Genomic DNA, 24362 nt, shown 5'->3' with positions numbered 1-24362 from the left:
CTTCTACCTAGCCCACACACGAAACCCTGTAAAGTTTTTTTTCATAAGCCCACAGAGCGTCTGGTTCATAGCATACACATAGAGGGTCAGGATAGCACTGTTATGAAGATCAAGGGATCCATTCTTAGACTCAGGATAGGCATGTGCTGAGCACAGTCCACATCACTAAGCTACTTCTAGATAGAAGTAAAGCTTCTACCCCACTTCTCCAGAAGTGGAGATTCTGCCCCACTTCTGCAGCAGTAAGACCTCTCACTTCCTGAACATAGAGCAAAGCACAGAGAAGGGCTGAGAAATTGTCTGGCCATGCTGCAAATAACTTCCCCCAGATCCTTGCACAAGAGCCACTCATTTTAATCCCTAGAACCCTAATGATCATCACGGATTCTTGTGGTTAACAGACATTTACTATTATTGATGATGATAGCTACATATACTAGCATTAAGCCTGGCACTGCATTTGGTATTTTATATGTTTTATATATATTATTATCTCACTTAGTCCTTAAAACAGCTTCCTGAAATCAATACTCCCACCACTCTAGTGTTGATATTGATGGTGGGAGAGGTTAGGGCATGGGATAAGGGAATGTGGGTAGAGAAGATATGGGAACACTCCATGCTTTCTATTCAATTTTTATCTGGACCTAAAATTGCTCTAAAATATAAAGTCTATTTAAAAAACAACAACAACCTCTCACCATATCTGTTTTCCAGGTAGCATAATTTCCCAGTAACTTTCCCAGGCTGTCTGACTGCAAAGCCCACAAGCTAACCCACTATGCTACACTGGCTCAGCACATTAGAATCATCAAAGTGACAGACAGGTGGGTGGGAAAGCATCTAGGAACACACACATGTCAGCAGTGACATTTGATACATGAACTTGGAGGGAAGAGGTGAAAGCCTAGAAAGCAGAGTATGATAATGAACATTCATAATGTTGACAATGAGCCATCAAGAAAAGGTTAAATTATATTCAGGACCCTCTGTTTTAGAACTTCGATAATCATATAATAAATTTCAGATACAAGTCATCAAAAATGACACAAGGTTAGCATATCTTCCCAGAGATGCCAGGCCCTGGGGAGAGCAGGATGCCAGCCCCTGCTGGGATAAGCATTGCCCAGGGACCTCTCCTTGTACCCGGATTCCTACAAGTATCCCAGAATCTGTCATTTCTTTCAAACCCCCGTAGGCTTGAAAGACAAAGAGGCGAGCTTAGGAATCTGTGGTGAGGGGCTTCAATCACAAGTCAGTACAGACAGGCAGCATTCTCTGGGCCTCTGAGAAGGAAAGATATCTGGAGCAGGGAAGCCTGGAGGGAGGATCCAAGGCCACCAGCCACTGGCTTCTCACAGAGTCTCTGGCACACTCCCTGGGCCACCACCCAAGAGCTCCTGGCAGAATAAATGATGACCAGGGCTCCTGCCCTCCCTCATCTTCACCTAGGTGTAGCAATGAGGTTAACTGCAAAACCTGGAACTCAGAGGGCACCAGGACCTTCTGATGCAGTGGCTGTGGCTGGCTTCCAGGAGAAACAGACAGAGGGTGGCAGACTCTGACCACCAGTGTGAACACTAGAAACTGACATCTAGGCTCAGAAACTATCTTCTCAGCATTCCAGTTTACCCAATCCCCCATTCTCTAGGAGGGATGTAAATACCCTCCAACTTTTAGGAGGCTCCTGCAGTCCTGCGCTCCCCCAGGGGATGGCTGGGGTGGCCAGGTACCCTGCTGTCCTGCCTCATCTGCTCCACATCCCAGACAGGAGTCCCCACCTGTGGGGCTACAGAGACTCAAGGGCCCTACAGCTGTTGCAGGATCTGGGCATCCTCATTCACCCCAGCAACACCTACAGACTGAATGAGAGTTACATAGGACCCTGGCTCCACCTCTCTGAGCCTTATTTTCCACAACTGTAAAATGGAGACAGTGAGAGTCCTTATCTCAGAGAAGTGCCATGAGGATTTGGTAGGTCAGTCTGCAGCTTAAAACCCAATAAATTGGAGCTATTGTTATTGTTCTTCTTATGTCTCTCATATAGGTTGTGATAAATAAGATAGATATTCAATTAAAAGAACTGATGGATTCATAAGATCCTCTTCAAAGACACGATGTGTTTTCTCAGTCACCTCATAACTGTATCCATGTTTTTCTTCTTAGCACTTAGCACAGTTTTAATCAATTGATTGTTCATAGTATTATTTAATCTTTACCTCTTCAATTAAATTATGCATTCCATGATGCAAGGGCCATGTCTGTGTACTGCCTTTCTAGCAGAAAGGTGGGATTCAGCAAATATTTGGTGATGATTGTGGCTACTCAAAAGATCAGACTAGCATTTGAGAGGTCCATGACATTGTGACATTAAAAACAGGTCCCCTCCAGGATGAGGTATGAGGTCCGCCGCTGTGATCCCACACATGGCTATTGTTCCTTTGTGGAGCCTGTTGTCCAGCAAAGGGCAAAGGCTCTGAGGTGGATTCACACCTCCTTTGTGACAGTTTCAGGTGGGAAGGGCCACAGCCCCTAGGGAGGAAAGCTGAACAGCCTCTCCAGCCCCCACTCTGACCATGGTCCACTCTCTCTCCTGGTCCACCTCGCCGTTTCACCATGCCCCACCACCTACCCACTCCTCCATATCTCAAAACACCCTCTGCTCTGTCCGTCACTGCACTTGTCACATTGCATGTCTGCGAGTCTCTCGCCTCCTGATAATAATAATGACAGCACAGATGTCAAGGATACATCTGCCCTCTGCCTGCCTCCTGGAGGAAGGCTCACCAAGGCGAGGGGACAGGCTATCACCTGGGTCACATCAACAAGGGGGCACAACCCCACCACGACAGAGCAGGCACACAGACACACCCCACCTCCTCACTCCCCACACACCTGCCTAAGTTCACCTTTCATTGCTTTCCCCTCCTGCAGCAAGCATGCATCCCAGGTCTGATTTCAGCTTGGGGAGCCCAGGGCCTCTGGTCTAACTTTGTACTCCGACTCAAGATGACCAGAGCTCTGTACGGAGGTGGGGGTGGGGAGTCAACCTGGCCAATATTTCCCATTTTTCATCTTTTATTGTTTCAGAACAAAGCCAGTTTGGAGAAAGAGCAGTGGAAACTAGAGCCTTGCTTTTCAAAGTGGGATCAGAGAGGTGTAGGATTGGTATTGATAGAAAGACAGAATCTCAGGTCCCACACCAGACCTTTCAGAAAAAGATCCTACATTTAACAAGGTGATTTATTCGCACATTCAAACTGCAAAGCACTGGATAGAGCCATGGTTCTCAAAGTTGGCTGCCTATTGGAACCATCTGGGGAGGTTTAAAAAACCCTAATACCTGGGCTCCACCCCCCAGAGATTCTGACTTCAGTAGTTGTGGGTGGAGCCTGGGCACTACGATATTCCAAAGCTCCCCAGGAGAGTCTTACGTGCAGCCAGTTGCAGAATCCTTTCTACCCAAGTGGCCTTTAACATTGTCATCTCTACCCCTCAAGCCCCTCACCTGGCCTCCCCCACCCAGGACACCCCTCCCTTACAATGCCACCTCTTTCTCCAATCCTTTCTTTCCCAGTATTTCCAATCCCACTGAATGACTGGTGCTAATCGATACTGAGGAAAGTGAGGCTGAAAGAGCAGTTCATACTAGATGGTAATGACGGACAGCCTCTATCCACAAAGTATGCGCATTTTAAAAAGAAGATTCCTGACTCAGCCTTCATCAGTGGTGACATCCTATGGGTTTGAGGAACATAAAGGAAACACTCTGAACAAAGACAACCTTCCTGGTCACCCTATAATTAGCCTTTTCTATTCAGCCAAACTTACTACTCAGGAAAAGAGCTATTTATAGCATGGGTGAAAGTTTGCTACTAAATTCAGCTGGTTGAGCAAAGTTACCTGTGTATGTATTTATCTGTGTGTATGTATCCAACTTTCTATCTCCTGATGCTGGGCTGTTCAGGACATTTTTGGTTGGAAGGAGAAAGAGGAAAAGGGGGAAAAAGGGTTATGGAGAGAAGAGAGTTGAGCAGTGTGGGACTGACATGTACGTTGCTATATTTTAAATGAATAACCAACAAGGATCTAGTATATAGCACAGGGAACACTGCTCAATATTCTGTAATAACCTACATGAGAAAAAAATCTAAAAAAGAATAGATATGTATAACTGAATCACTTTGCTATACACCTGAAGCTATACATTGTTAATCAACTGTACTCTGATATAAAATAAACATTTTTTTTTTAAACAGGAGAGAGGAAGAGGGCATCTCAGAAGCCAGGAGCAGGTGTTGGGGGCAACCCTGGGGGTGGCAGCATCCAAAGGTGACCACCTCCACAAAAGGAAAGAAGTGTCACATCTCACACTTCAAGGTGGCTCTAGTATTTGTCCCTGCACAAATACACTCCCCTCATCTCATGAGAGGCCACAGGAAGGGTTTAGACACCAAGGGAGGGAGGGGCTGCACCAAGCTTATTTATCTGGGAGAAGCCAGACCAGGAGCTGGAATCCCACAGGCTCCCAGCCTGCCAGTGCACCTTGGGCTGTACCCTGGGGGAAGAAAGTGCAGGAAAGCAATGGGTGGTGACCTTGGGAGAGCAGCGACCAACTCCCAGGCTCAGGGTCCGTGCAAAGCCATCTGTGGAAAAGCAAGGGTACCAGAGACAGAGAGAAAGAGACAAGAGTTTAATAAAGAAAAATGGGGCAAGAAGTGAAAGAAGCTAGATGAGAGAAAAAGACAAGGAAAGAGAGAGGCCAAGATGCCCAGATGGGGGACGAGGCTCTGAGGTGGAGACGGAGCGGGGCTGGGCTTTGCAGAACAGTGAGAACTGGCATTGAGTCTGCGTTGCGCCTGACAACCAGCTTAGGCGCAAATGAAAAGAGCTCAGCATGAGAGCCCCGGGCTCTGCCGCCTGGCCTCTCGCAGGCAGACCTGCGGCCCGGGGATAATTTGCCCAGGGCTGGAGGTGTCAGGCTTGGATGATGAGTGTGAAGCCTGCAGGTGACCTGCCCATGGGGACACGTCCTGTGTGACTAATCACCAGGCAGAGGTGGGAATGGAGTTCTGGCCACTGCAGCCCCTTCCTGGCAGAATCAGATCTTGAGTGGAGGGCTGAAGGGAAGGGCTGTCGTCACTCATGGCTGGGAAGGGAAGGGTTTTGGAGCAAGAAGGACCTGCAACTTGGATGGCTGCAGGCTAGGGGACAAGACACTGTAGGCATAGGCTGCCATCACGGAGGGACAGGGTCACAGGGAATGGTGGGGTACAGGGTGCAGAGTTCGTGTTCTCTCGTGCACACCACAAACCCAGCAAACTCCACATGTAAGTTAAGAGTAGAAACTGCAGCCAGACTGTTTGGCTTTGAAACCTGGCTCTGCCTCTTACTAACTGGGTGACTCTGAGCTTGCTACCCAACCTCTCTATGACTCACTTTCTTCTTCTGTAGAGTGAGAATCATAAATAACTGTTCTATGTAGCTCATAGGCTGTCGTGAAGGCTCAATGAGTAAATATGTGTAGAGAGTTCTGATCAGTCCCTCTGGAACGTGGTTAAGTGCTGGGTGTGTGAGCCAGCATCACCCTTGCCGCTGATGTTCAGGCAGCTGCTGTGGATGCTGGGCTCTGGGCTGGGGGCTCAGGCCACAGTGACTGAGACAAAAGAAGTTCATGCTTCTGTGGGTTTCCAACCTGCTGGGGGAGAGAGAGAAAATATGTAGTACAACCCCAAACCCGCCAAGCTGATTTCAGAGTCGGAAGAGTGCTTTTAAGGGAACAGAACAAGGTCCCACACGAGTGAGTGACTGGGAAAGAAGGAGGCGGCTGTGGTCAGGGTGGTCCGAGGCGGGGCGGGGGGCTGCCCTGTCTGTCCAAGGAGAAGTCAAATGGTGAGTAGGAGGGAGCCAGGCAGAGTGTTGGGGAAGAGGACCCCAGGCAGAGGAAGCAGCAGAGGAAAGACCGTGAGGTGGGAAGGAGTGTGAAATGTCCAGGAACAGAAGGAAGGGCAGCGCAGCCAGCATGTCAAGCAGGAGTGAGGAGACGTGGCTGGGAACGCAGGCAGGGACCAGCGGTGAGGGCTTTGAGGGCATGGCCGGGGGATGGGCTGGGCTCTACATGAGGTAGAGAGGGTCAGACAGGAGAGGGGCAAGATCTGATTAGCATTTTTCAAAGACAGCTAGCTGCCAGGTGACTGAATTATGGAGGAGCTGGGTAGAGGCAGTGAAAGCAAGCATTGGGCCCTCTTGACAACTGGGAAGTAGATTCTTCATGGTGAGGAAACTGAGGTTCAAACAGCTGCTACAAGGTGAAAGGGGTACAAAGAGGGACCAGAGCAGCGACCCTTTATTGAGTACTTACACCTGGCAGGCTCTGTGCCCAGGTACTCGCCCTGGTGCCATTTACAGAAGAGGTTCAGTTGGGAATCTGAGACCACGCAAATGGTATTGGAACATGGCTAGGCCCTCAGGTCAGGCTGACTCCAAAGCCCATGCCCTTGACCCCTGAAGTTGCCCTCTGCTATTGCTGGGCGGGGGGGTGGGGGGGGGGCGAGAGGGAGAAGACCCTCGAGGGGGCCTCAGGTTCTGAACACATCCTCAGGGCTCTGTCCTGCTCCAACCCGAGGATGCCCGTCTACTTCACAGATGGAAACTCCCCACTGTGATGAGAGGAGGGTCATTCAATGTCAGAGGTGGGGCTGGAGGCAGAAAACCTTTATAGTGTGTTTAGATCATTTACCTAAGTCGAGAAGATATCTACCAAATTGTGCTCCTATATATATATTCCTGGGCATACACACTGAGGAAACCAGATCTGAAAGAGACACGTGCACCCCAATGTTCATCGCAGCACTGTTTATAATAGCCAGGACATGGAAGCAACCTAGATGCCCATCAGCAGATGAATGGATAAGGAAGCTGTGGTACATATACACCATGGAATATTACTCAGCCATTAAAAAGAATTCATTTGAATCAGTTCTAATGAGATGGATGAAACTGGAGCCCATTATACAGAGTGAAGTAAGCCAGAAAGATAAAGACCATTACAGCATACTAACACATATATATGGAATTAGAAAGATGGTAATGATAACCCTATATGCAAAACAGAAAAAGAGACACAGATGTACAGAACAGACTTTTGGACTCTGTGGGAGAAGGCAAGGGTGGGATGTTTCGAGAGAACTGCATCGAAACATGTATGTTATCTATAGTGAAACAGATCACCAGCCCAGGTTGGATGCATGAGACAAGTGCTCAGGCCTGGTGCACTGGGAAGACTCAGAGGGATTGGGTAGAGAGGGAGGTGGGAGGGGGGACTGGGATGGGGAATACATGTAAATTCATGGCTGATTCATGTCAACGTATGACAAAATCCACTACAATATTGTAAAGTAATTAGCCTCCAACTAATAAAAATAATTAAAAAAAAAAAGTTCACTCCGCCTTGATACAATTCTATCATGTAGCCCCAGAACTCAGAATCTGTCTCTTGCAGAAGGCGAGCACTACAGATTTTGATTTTTTTTTTTCTCTACCTAACATTAACTTTGCAGCTGCGTGAGAAAACCCATCACTGTAGGCCTGTTCAGACATGTTCCCTGAATCATTTCCACTGTCTTCTCCCTGGAAGCGAGCCTTTCCTGATGTCTCTCCATGAAGTTGGCTAGGTCCCCCAGAGACTTTACCTTGGTTTGTGTCATTACTACTGATTAGGGCCTATGCGCTGTGAAGCAACTCCGGAACCTGTGGATTTTCACGTGGTAGAGTAGCAAATTACTGCTGTCTGGTAGAAAAGATAACGTCAAGGGTTAGTTACTGCCTGTAAGATGTTAATCAGTTTTCTATCTAACTTTGTCATTTTACTTCAATGCTCTCTGTCTTTCACTGATTATAAGCTCTCAGCGCCTTAAATACTCCTTGGAACAACTTTACCATCCTGCTGGCTTTCTCATTAACGAGTTAAATAATCACAATCACTTCCTATTTGTATGAGAGGCAGGTTTCTAACTTTTTTACAGTCGTGCTTTGGCAGCAGTTTTATCTTCATCTTGCAGATGAGACCCCTGGGGCTGAGAGGAGCCAGTGAACGAGCTCAGTGCACGGGGCCAGCAGGTGTGGAGGCAGGATTTGGATGCCCCTCGGTCTGACGCCAAAGCCCCTGCAGGTCTCATAGGGCATCTGAGCTGACAAGTGCCTTAGAATGATCTGATAAAACCCCTGTATTTTACAGGAGACCCTGAGGCCAAGGGGAGAGAGAAGACTTGCTCACAATCAGGCACTGCTAAGGAGAAGGGGCACCTTCAGCTGAAAAGATGTTTCTCCTGCTGCCTCGTCTTCTTTCGTGTGCTCCGTCCTGGCCACCCACGGGGAGCAAGAAAGTGCCTGCCCGACCATGGACTCACCCAGCTGCGGAACCAGTGAGGCATTTCCAGCACAGAGTCAGTCCTCAGAGTGTCAGGCAGGGCTCTGACCCAAGTCCATAAAGGCCGTGAGGACCAGAGAGGGGCTGCCAAGGTCTGTGCAACCCTGGAGTTGAAAGCAAGTTTCGCCTATGTGCACAGTGCATCAGATTCTCGAAGGGATAGGGCTCCGAACAGATTACAAATCCTGCTTTAAGACTATCTGTAGAAAGTCCCTGTTAGAAGCAACAGAGCTACCTGAAGGAAAACACATTAACATCTATGCATGTGTATAGTTAGCCTGCTGAAATGGACCTGGTGGCCATAAGAACAATGCAATTCAAAAGTTATTTTTGAATTGGGGCATTTCATAGGTCAAGCACCTGAAAGGCTCAGAATCTCTACGATTGCATGTGAGAGTCTCAGGCCTAGAGACACATGGATGCCACTCTGGTGGCTCAAGAGCAGCCAAGGCCCAGAGGGTCCCGCCCAGCACAACGGGACATCAGCCCCCTGAGGTGGGGATTCTGGTCTGTTTGTCGGTCAGTGATCCTGGCATCTAGAAGAGAGCTGGTATATTGTCAGCAAATTCAATACATATTTGAACAGGCCTAGCACAAGGTCCCAAAATAACAAGATTAAGCCAGGCCAAGTGTAAGACCCCAAAAGAGCAAGATTAAGAGCAACTAACACTTAGTGAGCCCTTTGCTATCTGCCAGGCTTTACCTACCCCCTCTCATTCCCAGAATGACTCCCCAAGGTCGCTGTTCTATGGGGAGCTCTATTTCACACGAGGAAAGTGAGGTTCGAAGAGGTGTGGTGATTTGCCCAAGGTCACGTAGTTGGGGAGCCCAACCCACAACATGGATCAGATGTGTCTTAATCCAGATCTTAACCAACACACAAACACCACTGCCCTTCCTGGATTCATGGGAGAACTGGCAGAGGAAAGAACCAAAGCAAAGAGAAAGAAAACCATTAATTGGAGGCTTCCCTGGGGTGGTCCAGTGGTTAAGACTCTGAGATTCTAATGCAGGGGGTCTAGGTTCGATCCCTAGTCAGGGAACTGTATGCTGCAACTAAAGATCCCACATACCACAACTAAGACCCAAAGCAGCCAAATAAATAAAATAAATACTTTTGAAAAGCAATATGAACCATAGGATCCCAATTAAAAAAAGAAAACTGTTAAGTGGAGTGAGGAGAGGGCAGTGCAGCGGTCAGAAGACATGATCTGTTTTGCAAAGCTCTGCTGGGACACAGTTTACAAGACCCTGGAAGGGTAGTAGTAGAAAGGGAAAGGGGGAATAGCAGCAAGATGTGGCAGAGGCTGCTGTGGTCCTCAGCCAAAATCCATTCTCCCCCTTTTCCTTCTGTTAAAACTGATTTTTTTTTTGGCATCAATATGCCAAGAAAAAAACACACATTTCCTTCTTCCCCTGCAAGCAGGGATGGCCAAGAAGAGGTAAGCAGAAGTTGTTTAATGAAAAAGCTTCCAGAAAATCTCTGTAAAGAAGGCTGACTCAGTTGGTAAAGGTGCCTTTGTATCCTTCCTTCCCCTCTTTTTTCCTTTTCCCTGCCTAGAACCCATATGAGATGATTATAGAGTTTCAGCAGCTATACTGAACAATGAGGTGACCTTAAGGATGGAGGACAAAGCCCAAGAATGTTGGAGCAAAAGATAGAAGGATCCTTGGACCTTGACTCCTAGCTGACTCTGTGCTGCCATACTTTTATGTGAGAAACCCCTATATCTAATTTAATCCATCTTTTCTTTTCTTTTTTTTTTTTAAAAATTCTGTTCTGATGAGCCAAATCCAATCCTTCCAATTGGTACAGAAATCCACTTTGAGGAGGTCAGGAGAGGTGTGAAGCACTCAGCATTACATCTGCAGAAAACATCAGATGGAGAGTCTGCAGAGCTGACCACAGCAAAGAAGCCAAGTCCTGAGATGAGGGGGACATGCCTCCTTCCCACCCCAGACTCTCTCAGGGCAGGAAACATGGGAGGGTGGGAATACACAGACAAATGGTGATGTTGAAACAAGAGTGAATGCCAAAGACTTCAAAGACGAAGATTTTGAGAAGGTGACAAAAACCACCTGGGGGTAGATTGTTCCAATACTGAGACAGTCAGTCACTTCGCCTCTGCAAAAGTGGCAGCTGGGTGGGGTGCAATGCCCCAGGGGTCCTCTTCTTTCTAGCTGAAAGAAAGGCCAAGGCCCCGAGGCACGTTGACCTGTGGGACTATTTCTAGGCAGCAAAGTTCTAGGGCTAGTGCTGGAGTCAGAATCTCCAGGACTACAGTCAGGTCAGAATTAGAAAAAGATACCCCTTCTTCAAGACACTTCCATTTACTTGGAAATTATCAAGATAAATACACTAATTTACATCTAAGATGTGAATGTGTCCCTTAGAGATGGCACCCTTGAACAGTGTACAGCCTGTACAACTGTACACAATGAACTTACATATGCATCTGTCTGGTCCCACTACACCCGTATTGACCTGCTGAATGTTATGCTCCTAAGGATGTCCCAAGCTTATTGAGTGATGATTGCATGAGACCACGTGGGCTCCGGTTAAGAAAGCAGGGGAGATTTCCACTCTAAAAAAAAGGCATAATGCCAAATTCAGGTGCCTTTGTTAAATGTCATTCATAAGGAAAACACAGCTGTCTGGAGCTGGTAACAGCTACACTAAGAACCAGAATTCATCGTATTTCTTGTCCACGACTATGATAAAGACCAAGCACAGGCCGTAGGCAGAAATCACAGTCTAATAAGAATTTGTGGACTGCGTCAATGTATAACAAAATAAATGGGGGTGTGACTACCTCAGAATTTTATTATAATTAATTAAAGCTACTTTGTGTAATTTTATTGGCTTATTTTCTCCCATGGAGGGAAGAAAGAACTTTTACAATTTATGGAACTATTGTAAATAAACAAATAAATGCAAATAAATATATTTCCATAAATAAATCATTCAAACCTTAATTCCCTGCCCCCACTGCCAAAAAATAAAACTCCAAATTAAACTGCAACCGGGCTTTCCAGCCAGGGTCCAGCTTACCACACTTTAACACTGTCCTCACACCAACCACTATTCCTCAGAGAAGGTCCCTCTGCTCGAGTCCCCTTGCTCTCCATACCCCGTTTCCCCTTGAGTCATCTCACACCTTCAGATGCCAACTCTGGGACCAGAGAGGAGAGGTTAGCATGTCCGGGATGGAGGAGAGGCGGGACTGAATCAAGGGCCACTGAGATTCGTAACAAGCAGCAGGTGCCCCCAGACAGAACTAAGCGGCTCCTGACAGCAGTACCAGGACAGAGGCAAGCCACCGTCTCGTGGCAGGAAGAGAAGCCACGGCAGTCCTTGTCGAATTGGTGCTTGTTCCAGGCACAACATTGGACATGAAGCTGAAATGGCCCTGATTCGGAGGCCTTTGTTAATACAGAGACCGCATTAGCTGTGTGAGCTGGGGTGAGTCCCTCTGCCACTCTGGGTCTCAGTGTCCCCACCGGCAAAATGAGGGTCCTGACTAATATCTGTGGGTAGTGCTTCTCTGGCTACAATGTACACACAGTTCCCTGGGGTCTTGTTCACAGGCAGCCCCGGTGGGTCTGGGGTGGGCACGAGAGTCTGCATTACTGACAAGCTCAAACATCTCTCCTGGACCTGGCCTGGAGCTTCTGCCTCATTCCTGGGGGCCAAGCCCAGAAAGAACCCCTCACCCTGAGTGAAGCTGGCCGCTGACCCCTCTCCGGTCACTACCCCGGTGCCCATTAGATTTCAGCCAGCAGACAAAACAGCCAGCTGTGGACAGAACCCAGAGACCCAGACAACTGCCTTCTGCTTCTCCTTTTCCAAACAAACTTTGATCTGTCAGTGTTTTTTAAAGTCACAGAACAGAAAAGAAAGAAGTATTTCCTTCATATCTGTCTCTGCTTCCCACCCCCACTCACCACTTGCCAGAAACTAGCCTTGACGTCTTCCTGTCCTCCTCTCCCAGCCCCCGCACCTGTCACCCGAGGCTGACAGGGTCCCTCCAGCTCCCCCTGCCCTCCCCACTGCTCTCCAGCTCACCTCTGGCAGAGCCAGCTTGCCAGGCTTATTTTTAACAGCTCTGATTGAAGCTGGGATCCCGCTGACATTTACACTCCCTCATCATTATCAGCTCCAAGTTTCCAGCAGCCAAGCTAAAAAGGCTTCGCAGAGCGTGGAGTGGGAGGGGCTGGGAATGAAATGTCAGCAGCTCTGCATTGGCACCACAACCTCTTGGGGAGCTGTCCCCCACCTGCCCGCTGCACGGCCCACTCTCCCCAGTTTGACCGTGATGGGCGGGGGAGGAGGTGGAGGAGAAGAGTAGGAGAGCCTCTGCCCCACACCAGCCCAGCGCAAGGCACCAGAGACCTCTTGTTCTAGTGATCACATTTTCTCTCCCAAGAATCAGGCCACGTGGTGTGACTTAGAAATGCACAGAGGTGAAAAGATGCACAGAGGCAGAAAAATTAAATCCCATTTAGTTGTGTGTTTAATGAGAGCCACCAACAAGCTGGGTGGTTTTATCCTCATTCAGACAAAAGCTGAACTTACAGCCTCTCTGCTTCTCTCTTGAGTCCTGGAATACTTGGAGCTCTGTTTTCTCATCTCTAAAAGGGGATAATCCTTCCCGCTCACAGGGCTCCTGGGAGGATTAAATGAGAACAGGCAGTGGTGGCCGCAGCCAGGCTCCACCCCAGCATCCCACCTCCCACAGCCGGACCTCTCCCCGAGGAGTCGCCCTCATCCTACATATCAGACATCAAACACTACAACCACAACTCATCCTTCAAGCTACTGAACTGTTGAGTCTCAGAAAGAAGAGATGTGAGAGCGTGGAGTGCCTTGATACTCCCTTGTCTCTGAAGAAATTCATGGTTGTGTTTTATGTCTGCTCAGCAAGGTCAGAGTTCATGGAAACATGTCTGACTCACCACTAAATAATTTACTCCTGGGTCATAGCGGCAATAATTTTTACAGAGAAAGCATTTCCAACTCAATGCACTAAAATGCCAGTTGATTAAGGTGGTGGGGGTGGGGAGGGGTTAGGAGGTGAGAACCAGGATCATGCTGATGCTTTTGTTGGGAGGAGAAATTAACTGTTAAAAGCACTGGAAGGACACACACCACTTAGTTTTCTTTTCAGTTAGTTTGTTTGTCAATAATGTCTTGCCCCTATGGATAATAATAAAAAAGCAAACCTGGAAGATTTTGATACTGGATATCTTAAAATACAAAAAAATTTCTGTCCATTTCAAGGAGCTGCCTCCAGGAAGTCTTCCTGGATTTACCCCACTCTGACCATTCAAGATAACTTTGCAATCTTGAAGTACTTTGCTGTATGTATGATCTGGTCTGCAATCCACTGCCCCTCAAGCCAAGCATTAAACTTCTCATTGTTTCTAGCATTCGAGGAGGGCCTTTGCCAGATACTGTCCGTGGGCAGCCACTGGCCTTGTCCCTCTCTGTTATTCCCTTGAAGAGAGCTGGCAGGCTGTACTTGGCTTGTTCAAAGCACTGCCTTCCATCCACTTCCAGACACACAGCTGCGATCACCAGCCTAACAATTTTGTTAAATTGTCATCTTAATATTACCATTTCAAGTGAATCAGGCAGCCCAGTTTATAGTTCAATTTGCAAAATTCTGTTCACACTGCCAGCTATCAAGTCTCTGGGAAAGCCAAGAGCCCTGAACTGTCATAGCTAGAACAACTATTCCCGGAGTGCCTTCCACATGAAAACAGTGATGTTCCCAATACCTAGGAATGCCGGCTCACTCCCTGGGTGCCGTACACCATCATGTTGCATCCTCAGGAGAGCCCTACAGTTAATGCCAGGACTGTCCCACAGAGCTGGTGTGTGATGAGGAGAAAGCCTGGTACCCAGGGGCCCTCTTGAACGCCAGTGTGAGGAAGGTGGACTCGAGCCAACAGCAACGAGGAAAGCTGGGGAGTTCTGAAAATGAGTGACTGGATGGGAATGATGCCTTTGGAAGGTGATGCCTTGAAAGGATGGCTGTGGGTAGCAGAAGGCCCAAGGGGGAGGGACCACTTGGGAAGCCACAGTAGTCCTTAAAGCACGAGGCTGGGGGTCCCAGCTTGGAGGACCTGATTTCTCCTGGATGTGAAAACTATCTGGGAGACAGATGAACACAGCCATGAGCCCTGGAACTGGCTTCACTGAGTGGCCCTGGGCCAGCAGTTCATGTCCCCAGTTTCCTGAGCACTGAGACAGGGCTCACGCTATAGCCCCATGAAGGGGCTGCCAAGGGGCTGAATGAGCGCCTGTGTGTGCAGCACTGAGCCCAGTGCGAGCCTAGCTCGCAGCACCCCTGGCTCATTGCACGTTACCAGAAACAGGCTGGCAGGTGGTCCTGGCGGCGCAGGGACTGCCCCTCCACCAGGCAGCAGGGTATGTGAGACAGGGCTAAGGAGAGGAGTCAGGGTGAGCAGTCTTGATTTGGGGGTGACTGGGGGAAAGGAAAGGCAAATGTCAGGGGAGGCCACGAGATCTCCCAACAAGACTCATGGAGGGAAGCAGAGTGCGGGCATCACCACATAAGTTACGTGTTTGGGGCGGGTGCTTCAGTCTTGTCCTTAACTTCTCCTTTTCAAGCAAATTTGAACAGTCCTTGGGCTGCTGCCCTGACTTCTGAGTGGGGAAGGCAAGCTCAGAAGGTGAGGGGAACTCTGGCAATCCTTTGCCTGGAGAAAGCAAGACCTTGGGCAGTGGCCCTGCAGCCTCTGGTTGCCAGGAAATAGAATTTATACATGAAAATCAGGAGAGGAGCAGCCCCAGGCACCCCAGTCACAGCTCTGACAGAACTGACAGCTAATTTGAAAGCTCTATTGGAGCCTTACGTTGAAAAGCCATTTAATAATTAAATGTCTTATCTATATTTAAATTTTTCTGACAATGTATACTTAGAGTACGGCCAGAGAACCAATTTTCTCACTTCCATCATCCTACAAGACACAATATTTGAATCCAGGCATCTCCCCCATTGACGATAAGTGAGATTATATCACTCGATTTGTATTCGGAGTGTTCCAGCATCAGGGGGACTCTTCATCCAGGTTCTTGGATTGGATGCATCACAGAGACCCTGACTCAAAAATAAGGTGATGTGAACACGGCCCTTCACAAGTCACTGAGCTGGGGCAGGATGGGCAAGGAATGGGGGGAGGAAGCCCTCAGCCTAGTGGGGTGGTCTGGGAAGGGGCAGTGGGATCTGCTCCCCTGAATGGAGCCAGAAGGTGTACAAGGTGTGCAGAGCAAGAATAAAATTCTACAAATAATAAAGTATGTATTTAATAATAAGAGAAAGTGAAGTGAAAGTTGCTTAGTCATGTCCAACTCTTTGCGACCCAATGGGCTATAGAGGCCATGGAATCCTCCAGGCCAGAATACTGGAGTGGATAGCCTTTCCCTTCTCCAGGGGATCATCCCAAACCAGGGATCGAACTCAGGTCTCCCACATGGCAGGCAGATTCTTTACCAGCTGAGCCGAAACCCAAGAATACTGTAGTGGGTAGCCTATACCTTCTCCAGCAGATCTTCCCAACCCAGGAATCAACCTGGGGTCTCAGGCAGATTCTTTACCAACTGAGCTATCAGGGAAGCCCAATAATAAGAGAAATCATAATGAAAGATGGTCTGCTTTTCATTTCTGCAATGCACAGGCAGTTCTAAAGAATGTCAGTAATAACAGACCTCTCCCCACTAAGGAAGCTCCTGCCGCTACCCCCTCGGCACGCGCTGACTTGGCCTTAGGGACCATGAGCACACGTGGCTTGGAAGCCACAGGGCTCCCGGGCTGCTCAGGGAGGGGAGAGGGGACCACCGGTTTCGACGAAAGAAAGCAACTGTGCTGCTGTGTGTTTAGAGGATGGACAGACACGGGCCGGGTTTGGCCCTGTGAGTGTGTTCCGCCCGCCCTGCAGGAGCAGGGGACTGTAAAGGAGGTGACCTCGGGACTCCCCTGGTGGCTCAGATGATAAAGACAGCCCCCAACACTCTTTCCCCAGCAGCAGCTTCCCAGGAGGTCCCACCAGGTAACCAAAAAAGGAAGACACCATGGGTCTCCTTAGGAACCACTTCCAAGGCCCCCCAGTAATCATTCTAACAAGCTTCCAACTCTCCCCTGCAAACTGCTTCATTTTTACAACAATCATGCTCTTCTTTTCTCCTCTAAACCTTCATCTCAGTGCATCTGACCAGAATAGTGTGATCTCCAAACCAAGTCAGACAGCAATTTCCTCACAAAGTGCAACCAACGCCCTCGATTAATGAACCCTCTGGGAATGAAGTTCCTCCTAACAAAGACACCATTAAAAACAAAGCTGAAAAAAAAATCTCACACGGCCCCTAAGTGTTTCTCACCCACTCATAACCAGTGAGGGGGTGTGCACAATGGGAGTGACATGGGCATCTCAGAGAGGGGCAGGTTCTAGCCACTGCTGGCTGCTGAAGGAAGGAAAGGAGCAAGCTGTGGGTGAATCTGGAAGAGTAAGTATTCTAGGCAGAGGGAACGGCTGGTGCAAGGGCCCTGAGGCAGGAGCATCCTTGCTGTTCAAGGGAAAGCAAGCAGGTGAGTGTGGCAGAAGAGGGAAAGGGGGAGGGTAGTTGGAGGGTAAAGACTTTGGCTATCAGGCTAAAGGAAGTAGGAAGCCCTCAGAGGATTCTGGACCAAAGAGCAACTTTGATTTAGAAGGTGATGCACTTAAGGTACCAACAGTACCTTGCACAGAGTTCAGTAAACATCACCCTCTAAATTTCTACCTGGTCACCCAACATCTACAAACATATATACCACTTAAAGCCCTTCGGTGTCACCCCTCTAGCTACTGATATGTCCCAGATCCTCCTGTCTGGGACTCCAGTCTTCAAATAAGGTCCAGTGCACATACCATTCACCACCCCAACACATCTGCCCAGCTGCAAACTCACTCCCCTAAACCTGCACACCTTTCTTCTTTGTTTTCACCTTTCTATGCCATTTCCTTCCTCCAGGAGCCTCTCTCCTCTCAGCATCTCCTAACTCCCTCCCCAATGTCACATCCATCTCAAAGGACACCTCCTCCATGAAGGCTTCCCAGATGAATGCCATGTCCCCAGCATCAGTCAAGCACACCATGCCACTCATGGACCTTCTCATCTTTGGTTCTGGTCTCATCCTCCCACCGAACCCCACCTCCAGCCCCTGCCACCACCCATGAGAAAGTTACCTACTAAGCTCTCTGCAGGGCTCAACCAAGGCACTGAATATGCCATTACAGAAGTCAGCAGGTAATACAACAAAAGCCCAGCCCCTATTTGCCCTCCTCCTCTTGAGAGAGACGTGTCCAAAACTCAGCTGGGCTGTGCAGGGAGCATAGCTGGCCTCTCCTGGCCTGTCCAAGGGGCTCGTGTAATTTCAAGTGGAAATGGAGCAGGTGGGGGCATTCCCCTTTCTTAACACACAAACGCTCAATAGACAAAATAAATCTAACAACTGCTCAGTTCTGTTCACCAGTCAAGCCTGAAGGCTTTGGCCCCTCTGTGACCACAGATGCAGGTATTTCACAAGATAAAAACAGCCACGATAAAGAGGAGGCGATCAAACGCCCTGCCCAACATCGCACACACACAAAAGTCAAGCGTGGCTACATGGCCACATTCAAGCTCTTGTGTCTGGAGAAAGGGCCTCCTTCACATTCAGGGGTCGAGAAGCAGGTCAGAACCCGCTGCTGTCCTTGCAAGGTCAGCAGTGGGAGCCCTTTGGCCACCCAGCAGAGGCCTCCAGTGACTGAAGGGTGTGAAGGCGGGGGACATGGCTTGCCGCCCCCGCCTTTATCAAAGACTTACTAAAGAGCCTTGAAATCCCACGTGGTTTGCTGAAGCAGGCAGGAGAGACACCAGACTAAACAGGGGTCAGAGTCTTCTAGATGACTGCTTGCCCAGAGACGGATAAATCACAGGCCATAGAGTAGCCTCCAGAGGGTCTGAATTAAGGAATTCAAGGTGAAAACAGGGTCAGGACTCCTGAACTACTATCCCCCAGGCCTCTCTGGGAGGCTCCCACCCCTCTCTCTCTCAAGCCATTTCACCAGCTTAGTTCCTGCGGGGGGCCAAGACCACAACAGACAACCAGCCGGGGAGGCAAGGAGCACCCAGAATCTGATCCAAGACAAGGACACGCTCAGATGGCTCCCAGGTCCCATAATTGGCACCTATAATGGACCCCCAATGGGTTTTCTTCTGCTCTGGCTTTGTTCACAGCATCAGCTCACCCTGCTTCCCAATGATAACCCCAATTTTTTTGTCTGGGGATCCACCTTTCATGGTCAGTCAGAGATGAACCCACTCCCAACTCCAGGGTTGCCCCATCATTTCTCTATCCAAGGTGGCTAGTTTGAGATGATTATAGAACCCTTCACAGCCAATATGACAGATTATATGAGACTTCTGGGACACAGACTATCATTCTTTCTTGGTAGATCTGCAACTAAAGGCAGGAGCTTCTGCAGCCATCTTGGAACATGAATGGAGAAAGTGCTGAGAATGGGCTTAATGTGAAAGAGATTAGGGGAGGGAGGGAGAAAGACAAAGAGTGAATGAAGGGATGAATGAAAGAATGGACTTGGGCCCCTGATTCAAACTTAAGTCTTTTGACTCCAAAGGAGGGAAAGAAGTTAAAAGGTATTGAGTGGGACTTTCCTGGGGGTCCAGTTGTTAAGAATCTGCCTGCTAATGCAGGGTTCGATCCTTAGTCCAGGAAGATTCAACATACCAAGGGGCAACTAAGCCTGTGCGCTACAACTACTATAACCTGCGTGCTCAGGGTTTGTGCTCCACAACAAGAGAAGCCACTACAATGAGAAGCCCGTGGACTGCAACTAGAGAGTAGATCCCACTCGTCACAACTAGAGAAGCAACAAAGATTCAGAGCAGTCAAATAAATAAACAAATTTTTAAAAAGAAAACTTATCACTTAAAAAAAAAAGGCATTGAGTGTTTATTGCTGGGCACAGTGCAAATTTTATTGCATTTAATATCCATAATAACTCTGTGAGGTAAGCCTTATTTCCCTCTTTATTTGTAAACAAGTAAACTTGTAAAGAGGTTTTTAAACTGGCCAAGGTCAGCCAGTCCACAAGAAGCAAAACCAGAGGGCACCCCTCAAGCTTTGGGCTTTGGGCTCCACCTCAGGGCAAACAGGCCAGAGCTCAGAAGCGGCTGCAGTCCCTCGGGAGTTCACATTTTGATAACGGAGCTGGAATAAAGCTGCCAGTGAAATATCTGCTCCAGGGGCTAACAACAGGCAGACAAATGCTCCGGGAGAGAAATGCCAGGTCTGCTCGGATACATCTCAGAAAGATCTCTCAGGGCTGTGGAAACCTGCAGAAGAGCAACTGATAAATGTCAGCGTGCGCAGCCATCCTGGGGAATCGTGCAGAGTGGCAAGAATCTAAACTTTCCAAGCAGCAGCGACTCTGAGCCATCAGTTATCATGCAAGGGGGAGCCCTGAGAGTCCTCCAGGGTGATTGCCAAGGACACAGGCCTAAAGCCAGAAAAGGCTCAAAGCAGTGACACCACCAGGAATGTGTCAGAAACAAAAGACACAGCATGTTACGTAGGGGAGAAAGCATCCCCCTGCTCCAGGGGTACGTGTACCTTCCCCCGGCTGGCACTGAGCTCTGAGGCTGAACGAGGTCCAGCAAGAACAATGTGTCCTAGAACAGGAAGCCGTGGCTGCGTGTTAACTCCATGCCTACTTTGTGAAGACTCGCTCTCCTTTGTTACATGAAGTCCTGGGCTTTCCCCAGGGAGGGCGGGGGAGCTTGTCAAGGATGCCAGCTCCACTCCCTGGCCCTCTTCTCTTGGGCACCTGTATCCTGACTGTACCACGCATGCCCCCAAAGGTCTGCTGATTGCTCCAGACTGTTTGGCCATGAACCAGCTCCTGTCCTCCAAGACGTCACTCTTCACCGCCCAAAGAGGAATATCTGAAGAGGGCAGGAAATACTAAAGAAGAAATTTGTTTTCTTCTTTGGAAATAACCAGGAAACTCACCAAGGTCTGGTTAGAAAAGCTCAGTATCCCCGCCACCCTGCTGAGGCCCTGCCAAAGGTTGGAAGACCCTGCCCTGCCCCAGGGGCAGATATCCCAGCTAAGAGCAGGGTGAGATGGTAGAGGTCATGGGGCCCACTGGGGGCAGGGAGGTGCCAGCACACTGCAGAGGGGGCCTGTGCCCTAACGCAGCCCATTTCACCCGGGAAAGAGGAGGAGGGTCACTAGCATGAGGGGAGGGCCAGAGGCCACGACATGAAGAGAGATCAAAGAGTGAGACTGCGGTCTGGGGGAAAACAAAAGTCCTTATTGAGGTATATACACGTGTACCTGGGTCTTTCCAGGCTGGGGCACTGCTATCCCCTCATCTGCCCAGGAGACTCCTGCTATAGGAAGTCCTCATGACTCCTCCCCTCCTCCTCTCTCCACCTACTGTGCTCCTTCACAGACCGGCCTGGGCACACCCTCCCCTGGGACTACTCGGTACCTTGTAGGTACCTGTGTGAAGCACTTTCTGGGAGATAAAAAGTGGAGGAAGTGAAGTTAAGAGGGTGGGTCTCCATAGCTATGTAAACCCATAGCTGCCTGGGTTTACATCCTGGCTCTGGCAGTTTGTCACTTTAACCAAGTCACTTAGCCTACCTGTACCTCCATTTCCTCATTTGTAAAATGGGAAGAAAATTACTGTTGAGGGTTAAATAATTCTTGGAAAGCATCTGGCCTGGCCAGCACCTTACTTGTGCAAAAACATTAATTTTCATATCTCTAACTTGTCCTTTTTGTCCACAGAATCAAAAGCTTCTCAGGGCCCCAGGCTCTGTTCACCCCTGTTTGTGTCCCCAGCATCTCCTCAGTGGCAGCAGGAACAGCCATTCCTCGGGGTCATCACTGAGGGTCTGAAATGGAGTGAGGGATGCAGGTGAAGGCTGACAGGTGTGCTCTGGAGCCAGCAGTCCTGGGTTCAAGTGTGGGGCCAGGGTCAGGGTGCAGTGACAAAGGATTAGTTCAGTTCAGTCGCTCAGTCGTGTCCGACTCTTTGCAACCCCATGGACTGCAGCACGCCAGGCTTCCCTGTCCATCACCAACTCCCGGAGCTTGCTCCAACTCATGTCCATGGAGCTGGTGATGCTATCCAACCATCTCATCCTACGTCATTCAAAGGATAGGCCACTTAACTTATCTGAGCCTCTGTTTCCCCATCTGTAAACCCAAGATACAAATGACTCCTTATTATAAACAGGAAATGAGAAGGTATATTTAAGGAGCTTAGCACAGTTCCTGGCCCACTATAAGCCTTAATAAATGTAATGGTTCTATTGTTTTTCATAATAACAGTGCTGGCCTATCAACAGTGCACAGTGGGTACCCTGAGGCTGTTTACAGCCACGGCTGCTCTCTCAAGAGATGTTTCAAGAAAGAAAGCAGAACAGAAGGACTGCTTCTGAGATGCTGGGGGAGAAGTGCCTCCCCATTCATAGGTCTGATCAGAAGAAGGTTCTGGAAACCTCTGGGCAGGGACCCTTCCCAGTGAGAAGCTGCACCCCCGCTGCTCTCCGCGTCTCTCCCCTCTCTCCAGCTCTGCTGGTTCCCTCCTCACTCAGCCGAGTCACACAGAGAGAGGACAGCATGAAAGGATGGAGTCTGCAAATTAACATTTCAAAGTCAGTGTTGGACGAGGGCCGCCCTGAGCTTCCTGAGTGGTTGTGCTGGAGAGCCCTCACCCCGCCCCACCCCGCACAGAGGAGGGCGGGCAGCGGTCGGGGGCTGTGATCCCCGCCTGTTTAGTCATCTTGAATTCTCCTTCTGCGGCACATGAGGGAGCAACAACGGCAACCAACCTGCCCTAGCCACACCGAGCCCGCGCTCAAGCACAGCCCTGCATTCTCTGTTCTGGCAGAAAGAGCCGTTTGCCTCCCCTCCTCAATCAGACCCCATCAGACTGGGCGTCCGAGATTCAGAAAGAGCATGCTGGACTCAGCCCGGTTGACTCAGACACCCATTTAAGCAGTGATTAGGCCAGACAGCTCCTCACTTCCCACAGAAAGGCACAGAAAGGCACCAGTCACTTATCATCGATCCACCATCCATCCAACAACCGCTGCAATTAGATTTTACCTGTGAAGGGTTTTCTGGCTCCTTCTCTGCCTGTCAGGGACTCACGCCTGGGGGTGGGGGAGGGGGGTGGACACAGAGAGAGCCTCACGGCCCAGAAACACACAAAGGTACCTGCGGCCCATCGCTCCGCACACAGTCCAAACAGCCATGGGGACAGGGATTATCCTGAGAGCCTCCAGAATGACACCAGGGAAAGCAGCACCACCGTTCTGTAAAACAATTTGCTAACTGTTTTACACAGGAGCAAACATATGTCAATCCCAAACTCCCAGTTCATTCCACCGCTTGAGGGATGGGATGGGGAGGGAGCGGATATATGTATACACACAAGCTGATTCAATTTGTTGTACACCGGAAACTAACACAACATTGTAAAGCAACTACACCCCAACGAAAACAACAGCTTGCTAAGAGCCAGTAAAGCTGACAATGCAAACGTCCATGACCTAGCCATCGTAGCCCCTAAGAATTCACCTACAAAACACTCCCAAAGGAGAGTTTGCATAAGGGTGTTCTCAGCAGAACTGGCTGCAGCTGAAAAATCTAAAAAAACAAAATCCAAAACAAGAAAATGGAGACATTGTGGGAATTCCACACAATAGTGAAAATGCATGAGCCACAGCCACCCACATTGTCATGGACAAATTTCAGAAACATAACGCTGAGTTTAAAAAATTTTTTGCAGAAGGATATATATATATAGTTTGGTTCCTTTTATAAAAAGTTAAAGAATAAGCAAAACTTTACTGCTTATATACACATACATATGTAGCAATACAATGAGAAAATCAAGGAAATTAGCAACAAAAAGCAGCACAGTGGCTCCCTCTGTGGCTGGGGGCTGGGGGTGTGGAAGCAGGGGGACTTCCGATAGCACTGCAAGGCTTTTGGCTTAAATTAAAACTAGTGGCTCCATGGATACTCCTTTTATTATTTTGCTTTGCCACTAACATATACATTATTCATAACACATTGTAAATATGCTTTCGTATTGTCAAAAATTCACTTTAAAATATTTTCGAAAAGAGGGCTGGTAAAAACATTGGTAGGGATATCTGAAGGCAAATAGTGGCTGGAACTCTGAGGAATGCTGAAGTTGAACCAGACAACCACCAACGTACTGCCTGCTATGAACTGGGGTTATTAAAAACCACAGAGACAAATGAAGAATAATAAAAGCTGCTTTGACTGGGTGCCCATCGTGCCATCAGCACATGCAAGACTTTAGACATAGATTATCCTAAATCTCATCTGTGCAAGATGGGGGTCACAACGGCCACCGTAAGCGCGGCTCTGAGTGGGGAAGGGACAAGGCCAGGGTCGCCTCACGAGTCCTGCTGCCGAGTGCAAAAACAAATGCTGCCTGTCTGTCCGCGCCTGCAGAGACTGCATCCTTCCACGATGCCAAGCAGCCTCTCAAATATTTATAGACATAAATGGTGAATGAACCAAAGCGCAATTCAATCCAACACATATTTATAAATATTTATAACCAAATGTTTTGCTTTGATAAGGCCTATTCTCTGAAGTGCCTGGCATCAGACAAACAGGGCTTTTTCCGTGGGAGCAGTCTGCGGCTCACCTGGGAACATTCGCTTGTTTCCATGAACACACACTTCCGTCTGTGCTCACATCCGCACCCAGATGGCCCACCGTCCCATAACTCATTGTCATCAATTTAACACACCGTGAAAATAAGCCTCGGTGCTCAGGGACCACAGGGTGCTATGTTTGTGAGGGAATTT

General features: G+C 48.8%; 1 protein-coding gene across 2 annotated transcripts in view; it reads right to left on the bottom strand.

Moving 5' to 3' along the window:
• The window catches only part of SLIT1 (slit guidance ligand 1), a 165608-nt gene that overhangs the window by 69227 nt on the left and 72019 nt on the right, over nucleotides 1-24362 (bottom strand). The window lies entirely within an intron of this gene.

Source organism: Cervus canadensis, chromosome 8 (assembly GCF_019320065.1).
Source record: "Cervus canadensis isolate Bull #8, Minnesota chromosome 8, ASM1932006v1, whole genome shotgun sequence".
Taxonomy (NCBI): domain Eukaryota; kingdom Metazoa; phylum Chordata; class Mammalia; order Artiodactyla; family Cervidae; genus Cervus; species Cervus canadensis.
This window is presented reverse-complemented; position numbering and strand designations above follow the sequence as displayed.